Genomic DNA, 7,788 nt, shown 5'->3' on the forward strand with positions numbered 1-7,788 from the left:
AGCTTTGCAAATTTTTTTAAAACGTTGTATCACCGAGGCACGTGGGTGGCTCAGTAGGTTGGGCTTCCAACCGGACTTTGGCTCAGGTTTGATACCAGGGTCGTGGGCTTGAGCCCCGGGCTCGAGCTCCAGCTCTGCTCTGAGTGTGGAGCCTGCTCAAGATTCTCTCATTCTCTCTTTCTCTCTCCCTTTGCCCTTCTACTCCCCACAGAGCTCCCTTTCTCTCTCCAAAAATATAAATAAATAAAATTTAAAAATAAATGTATCAGCATAGATTCATGATTATTTCTTGAATTTGTCACAATTACATATAGTCATTATTTTTGAAGCTCAAAGTATCTGAGCTTTGGCTAGTTGAAAGCATCTTGAAAGTAGCTGCTGATGGCTTACTTGGACCCCATTATTCTTCGAGCATTTCTTTTCTTCTTAGACAACAGGATGCTCCAGGTTCACCGTGTACTTTCTTCCCTGACCAATATCCGTAAGCATACACCTTTCCAAAGGGGTCTGATTCTCTCTACTGGGAAATAGTGTTTAGAACCCAAGAACTATACTATCCTGTTGAAGAGAATTGTGTTGAAATAAGAGTGTTCAACAATGCTGAAATGCCTTGAACTGTCTTTTTGCTTTCAAAAAACTGAAATAGAAGTGAAGTTTAAAACGCATGTGCTCCTATTGGATCTTAGAATTCAAGTTTAATAATACAGGGTTAAATTTTTTAATACATTTTCTGTCTTCTTACATATTCTTAAATTTCAAAATTTATATAAAATAATATAAAAATTGATATAGAATAATATAAAAAGTGTACTGCAAACATTACTACTAGCAGGTAAACTACTGAACGAAGGATACAATGTCTTTCCATTTATTTTGTCCCAGGATGTTCAACTCTGAGTGTAAGTGCTGTCTTCTGAAATGACTTGAAATAATCCTTATCTCTGGCTCACTTAACAACTTAATGAAGTTTTTCACTTATTTGCATTACACATTTTTAAATTTTAGATTATGCTTCTTCCTCTAAGAAGCTAACCTTTTTTAAATATGAAAAACAGCTACATGTTTTAAAAGTCAAAGTAATATGACAAGCATTAATGAAGAGTAGTCTTTTTCCAACATATCTGTTCCCTCATTTAATAAAGTTATATTTTTATTAGTTTCTGACATCCTTCCAGTCTTTGTTAATCCCCAATTCTTTTTAATATATAGAAGGGAGATTCTTTTACACATTTGTCTGTACGTTGCTTTTTTCATATTTATTATTCGAATATTCCCTTGAACAGGTTCCTCAGCTCCCTGCACGGAGGCTGCCTCAGTAGCTGTGCTGCAGTCGACACTGGTCAACAGCGCAGTCTGGCCTCACACATCCCCCAGTGTGGCTGCTTCTGGAGCTGGAGGGAAGGGGCCTCTCTGGCACTGTCCTCCTCTGGGCTCCTCTGACTTTGGCCTTGTGAATGGGGTGCTTCAGAATAAAGGTCTAGTAGGTCAGAAGTGAAAGAGGAGCCCATGTAGGGGTGGCCCCAAGGGCTCATAAAGGGGCCCATCTGAGATTCCTGGTGATGGGGAGACACTGGAAGACCTAATCTTTGGACAGCCACTGTGGAATCCTTCTTTCTGTAACTGTGTCAGCAAGCAAGGAATTAGTATGTTTGTGTATTTTGCTTTTTTGTTTTTTTGGTGGATGGATACTCTGCCCTTCACCTTTAAATGCAAAAATTATTTAGTAGGGGCCAAGACCCCAAGTCTTTAAATCCATACATCCAGGGCACACAGCAGTCCCTCAGGGACACCCAATATTTCACACCTGTTGGAGAGTTTTGAAAAATATGACTGGAAATTTGCAAAACACTGTGTAACATCACACACGTTACCTCAATTGTTTCTCATGGACATCCTATGACTTAGGTACTATATCAACATCATTCAGAGAATACAAGAGTTTTAGAAAGAATAAGCCAATGGCTCATGGCTAGGGAGAAGGCAAACCACAACCTGATCCTAATCTGGGTGAAAACTTGTTTTTATACAAGCAACGTGAGTTTAATTAGTTTTGGAAACACCTCCCCTCCTGAAATAACACCTAAACACAAAATGTAATAACGTTTTTCAAAAGTTATCTACAGGTGGTCAAAATAATTTTAAATCAATTTGAAGATCATTGGTAGTTTTTTTACTCATAACGTGAGGGGCAAAACCGGTATAAGGGTGGATTCACCGTTATTGTTATCACTCCATTAAATTAAGAAACTAGAAAGTCCTGAGACTTCCAGCGTGTAACAAAATGGAAAGACTTTAACAAACAAAATCCCTTGAGAAAAACATTCGAGAGGGCTACAAAACGAAAAAACACAACGTTCAGTTAACTTTGTGTAGCTGAATTAAATTGAAGGGAACTAAAGTCGCCAAAAAGCCAGCTGAGTGGAAATGAACCTAGTCACTACAGCCACTGCTGGATCCCCGGATGCGTGCTGGAGGCAGCCAAAGGCGCAGGCGCAGAACCGAGCGTAACGCAGCCCCACCTTCCCCGGGCCCCGCCCTCCTTGCGTCAGTTCCGGGTCTTATCTCTAGGGGCGGCCGCGGTTTCGGCAGCGGCCAGTGTTTCCCGCCGGGCTTCTTTCCCAGCCGGGCCCCAGTATGGCTGCCCCCAGGGCTGCGGGTCGGCACGGGGCCGCGTTCTCGCGTTCCTGACAGCCCCTGGTTGCTGTTCCCTCCTTCTCGCCCACGCCACTCCAGCAGACGTGTTTGCCAAGGCCTTTCGGGTCAAGTCCAACACGGCCATCAAGGGGTCGGACAGGTGAGGGAGAGAAGGGGCCTGCTCCGCCTACCGGGCCGCCCAGCCTTTTCTCAATCCACGCTGGACCACAGCTTTCTTTGGACTAGGTCAGCCGACCTGGGGTGGAGGCCCAGGGGTCTAGCCTGGAAAGGACCCCAGGGGCTAGGGTGGAATAGACACACTTTAAGGGTGAAGATGGAGAGGAAGCCTGGTTTATCCCCCAGACTATCTTTAGGACTTTGCAGTTAGTTGAAAGGAAAACATAATTTAAGTAGCGCTTACTGACTGCAGTCTATATACGTTATTGTTGAGGGTAATAAGAAAGAAAGGGAGGAAGGAAGAAAGAGAAAGAAAGGAAGGAACAAAGAGAGAAAGAAAGAAAAAGAAAAAAGAAGTACAGGGTCCCACTCTCCCAAGAGCTTAGAGTTCCTTAGGAGAAATCAGATGAGGAACCGAGAACTACAACGCTAGGAGGAAAATTGCCGAGAGATTACTTCTGGCAGGAGAGACAGATGGAGGGAGAGGTGAGAGAAAAGGGACACGTTTTGAGGAGAACTGTATCCAGACAGTGTCACAAATGCAGATAGCACCTGGCGAATTTTGGACCCTGTGTTCTATAGTTGGCAGTCTTGTTGCCCGGGTATAGACAGATTTGCCAAGCATATAGAGGCATGAATTTCCAGTCAGGCTAACTTGGGTACTCCCTGGATGTCAGTATTCCTCTTTTTTGTAAAATGGAAAGTCTTAGCGCATTTCCCCCCGATGTGTGTTTCATCTGTTGGCTGCTTCCATGAGGTCCCTGGGCCTCTATGACCCCGTTAAAAGGCTGCAGTCAGCTTTGTACTTTGCACATCAGTAAGAAAATAGGTTGTGAACTGCCGTATGCTATACTTTACACCAGGAAGCTAACTTTAGGGAACCAGAAGAAGATAGATCATGGAACTGGACTCAGTGCTTTGGTTTGACCACTAGCGCCCCCCAGGGAAATGGTTTGATACTCTGTTGCCGTCTTTTAATTTTCATTAGGAATAACCTAGCTGATACTTGATAAAGGTTTGTAGGTTGAGTCAATGAATAATGATGAAGTAGAACTTGGAATCAGCGGCAAAATACAGGTTGTGATGCCTTTGTTTTGCTTGCTGCAGATTTGATGCTTCCAGGAGTCGTGCCCCCTGCTGGTCTGCTTCAGGTACAGCAGGGTGACCTCTCTGCTATTGCCTTGCTGGGGCACAGGTACTGTGCCTTTGGGGGAAAATCTTTGGTAAAACTGGGGAGAGGTTTCGGGAGTGACAACTTCCAAAGCTTAGGGATAAAGGATTAATGGAAGAAAAAGTAGCTTCTTCTGGAGTGGGCCATGTGGGGATGGGAGTGAACCCCTGGGGGTGTCTATGTACCTGGGCCAAGTGTTTTTGCTGCTGCTTTTTTTTTAATGCTTTTTACATTTATTTTTGAGACAGAGAGAGACAGCGTGAGCAGGGGAGGGTCAGAGAGAGAGGGAGGTACAAAATCTGAAGCAGGCTCCAGGATCTGAGCTGTTAGCACAGAGCTCAACATGGGGCTCAAACCCACAAACTGTGAGATCTTGACTGAGCCGAATTTGGACGCTCAACTGACTGAGCCACCCAGGCGCCCCACTGCTGCTCTTTTTTTTTTTTTTTTTGTAATTTTACATTTACACATGAGTTGCAAAGGTAGTATAGAGTTCTTACCCAGCACTTGTAATAACATTTTAAAACATTTATTTATTTTTGAGAGACAGAAAGACAGATCATGAGCAGGGGAGGCGCAGAGAGTGAGGGACACACAAAACCAGAAGCAGGCTCCGGGCTCTGACCTGTCAGCACAGAGACCGACACAGGGCTCGAACCCACGAACCGTGAGATCATGATCTGAGCCAAAGTCAGACGCTCAATCGAATAAGCCACCCAGACACCCCTGTAATAACATTTTTTATAACCAGAGTACAGGTATCAATACTAAGGAATTAACATTGGCACAGTCCTATTAATACAATTGTAGGCTTTATTCATATTCCCCCAGTTTTTCCATGAAATGTCTTGCCGTTCAAGGATCCAGTGGGGGGTGGGGCGCGAATGTGTGGCTCATTCAGTTAAAAGTCCAGTTTTGGCTCAGGTCATGATCTCGTGATCCGTGAGTTCAAGTCCTGTGTAGAGCTACGTGTTGACAGCTTAGAGGGTTTTTTCTTTCTTTCTCTCTTTTTTTGTTTTTGTCTCCATGGGGAGGGGACCCTACCACGTTCTCCCCTTTGATGCTCAGACTCCTCGATTTTTTCTCAAAGAGCATCATGTTGGTTTAGAGGTTTATATTTTTATAACATTATTACGTGAGTGGCTGTCCTTTTAAAAAATTTTATGTTTTTATTTATTACTGAGACAGAAACAGAGCGTGAGTGGGGGAGGGGCAGAGAGAGGGAGATGCAGAATCTGAAGCAGGCTCCAGGCTCTGAGCTGTCAGCACAGAGCCTGATGCGGGGCTCGAACTCACAAACCGTCAAACCATGACCTGAGTCGAGGTTGGCCGCTTAACCGGCTGAGCAAGCCAGGCGCTCCTTGTGGCCTTTCTTTCTAAATCATGGCCTCAGTGAGACTGGAGGCAGACCGTACAGTCAGGGGAGCTAGGCAGGGTAAGATTAAGCACCTTCCCAAAATGAGGAGGATAATTCCCATGAGGGTTTTGAGTCCCCTGAGAGTTGAAGACCATCCCCCAGATAACTCCCCGAGGTTCCAGCTGTTCCAGGTCTGGACTGGGACATAAACAGCCTTTCTCATTTGACCTGTGATCTCCGCTAGGACTTTTCTCTCATCATCTATCTGTAGGCAGTGGGTTGCTCAGGTTAAATTTTTCACAAAAACACCTCCTCAGAAGCCAGCAGGTAATCTAACCGATTTTGATAGATGGCACTGTGCTTTTTGGTTTACTGCTTGGCTAGTAAGTTAAGAGCTCTGGCAGTTTTATTGGTGGTAATTTCTACAACTGCTTGCAGTCTGATTATGCCATTTGGCACGTAAATGGGAGTGCAGTAGCTTCGAGACCCATCCTCCACGCAGGTGGCAGGGCCATAATATTGGATTATACACTCGGGAGGCCTTTTATCATCTTTTTAATTGCCAATTTGTAAGGCCCCCTGCTTCCTTTGAGTCTCCCTGTCCCCTTACACTTGAACTCCCAGATGGTTCCCTCTGACAAGTGGGATCAAGAAGAAAGATGGACAGATAGTTTCCAACACCTATGACCCTGACCAGCCTGAGGGGAGTACCAGGTAGGCTGTCCTTTTACATCCCTAGTACCATCCACCCGGGATCTGCCATGTGATGGCTGTGTTGACGTTGTTTTAGGTCTCTTGGAGATGAGAGAAGTTAGATAAGGCTTCGGAATCTGGCTTCAGGTGATCTGAGGTGCCCCACCTCTGGTTTATTTGGGCAGTTGAGTTATAAAATCTTTGGCCTAGACATGTTAATTTTTAACGAGATGGTGATGAATTTTTTCCCCACTAGACAATAATTGAGCTTTTGAGAAGCCAAACCCCAGTATTAGGACTGGGTTATTTTGTTTTACTATAAGGTTTGTGGGGATCTAATTTTCTAGCCTCTTCTGGCCATTGTACCCCCCTGTTTGTACCAAGGAAGTAGCCTATCCACGAAAGGAAGGTGAGCATTAACAGAAACCTGGCCCCACATTTTCAGCCTGCTGGGGCGGCCCCAGCCAGTCCTATGCTACAGAGTACAGCAAGAATCACAGTAGTAGTAGTAGCGTGATAGTGCATCACAGTAAAGAAACAGAGATAGAAAATAAGGACAGTGTTTAGTTTCACTGGATCGTCGATTTCTCAAGCCTCTGCTATGCTCAGACTCGTCAGCTTCCAGAGTGACTAACACAGGGCTGACTTCTCCCAGAGCCCTGGAGTTTCAGATGGCTTCTTCCACACGGTCAGCTTGCCCAGTGTGGATGGATCAGGAATGCACTCCCAGTTTCAGGATGCCGGCTTTACCTTGCTGCAGTGAACCCAGGGACCCACTTTGGCTTCCTTTATTGAATAGAGGTGGACAGAATGACAGTGAATGGGTCCCTCCAGAGGGTTTAAGGGGTTGGACATTTCACTTTTATCCATATTGCATCTCCTGGTTTAAAGGGGTGAACGTCTGTGGTCAGATTCACAGGTACTTGCTCCCTGGCCCAGGGGTGTAAGATGGTTAGGGTAAAGCCAAGGGCCTGCATCTGTTTTCTTAGGGTTAGACTGTCTATCTCAGTTAGATCCCCCGTTATGCCCGTGATAATGGGGGGAGGTGCCCATAAAGGATTTTATGAAGGGAGAACCCGTCGGTTTCTTAGCTTCCCACTTGCAGCTGCCGGCTGCCTCCCTGAAGGTCCCTATCTCCCCCTGCCCAATGTTACCCCTTTCCCTATTCATTTCTCCCCTGGAACAGGGCCCATAACGGTGGTTAGGGAACAGGGACAATGACCGTTCTGGCTTCTTTAAGCTGATAAGGGATGGTGTAGGGGGTCAGCACTTAGAGTATGCCCTAGGGTCAGTCCTGTGGCCCACGTTATCGTTTTCCAGGAAGGCTGGCAGGAAGAGGCGGCATAATCATTAGCAGATACACAGAGAGAAACACAAGAGAAAGATTATACTGACCAACAAGATAGCATCTTAAGATACTGTCTAGTTTCCACCTTGTCAAACAATCCAGGAGAGACCCTGACTTTCTAAACAACAATTGTCAGGGAATCTCTCGTAGCCCATGTGATGGAGGAGCATGATCAGCATGTAATTAATGGTGGCTCTGTTTTTAAGAGTTTGGCTTTGGTGGAGCCAAGATGGCGGAGAAGAAGGGAGCTCCGTAAACTCCCTCCGCACCGTTTTTCGAACTGAGAGGGATATTACGTTCAGCTGAGAGAGCGGAAGGAGAAAATACGAACTCCAGAGGGAATAGAACCTCAAAGATACCTGAGTGAGTGGGGGCGAACGGGGGAGATCCGAGGACGGGCCAGCCCGG

At 45.5% G+C, this 7,788-nt stretch overlaps 1 protein-coding gene across 1 annotated transcript in view; it reads right to left on the reverse strand.

Annotated features, from left to right (window-relative positions):
* The window catches only part of LOC115287139 (complement factor H-like), a 102,203-nt gene that overhangs the window by 1,869 nt on the left and 92,546 nt on the right, over positions 1-7,788 (reverse strand). The window lies entirely within an intron of this gene.

The sequence above is a fragment of the Suricata suricatta genome, chromosome 3 (assembly GCF_006229205.1).
Source record: "Suricata suricatta isolate VVHF042 chromosome 3, meerkat_22Aug2017_6uvM2_HiC, whole genome shotgun sequence".
Lineage (NCBI taxonomy): Eukaryota > Metazoa > Chordata > Mammalia > Carnivora > Herpestidae > Suricata > Suricata suricatta.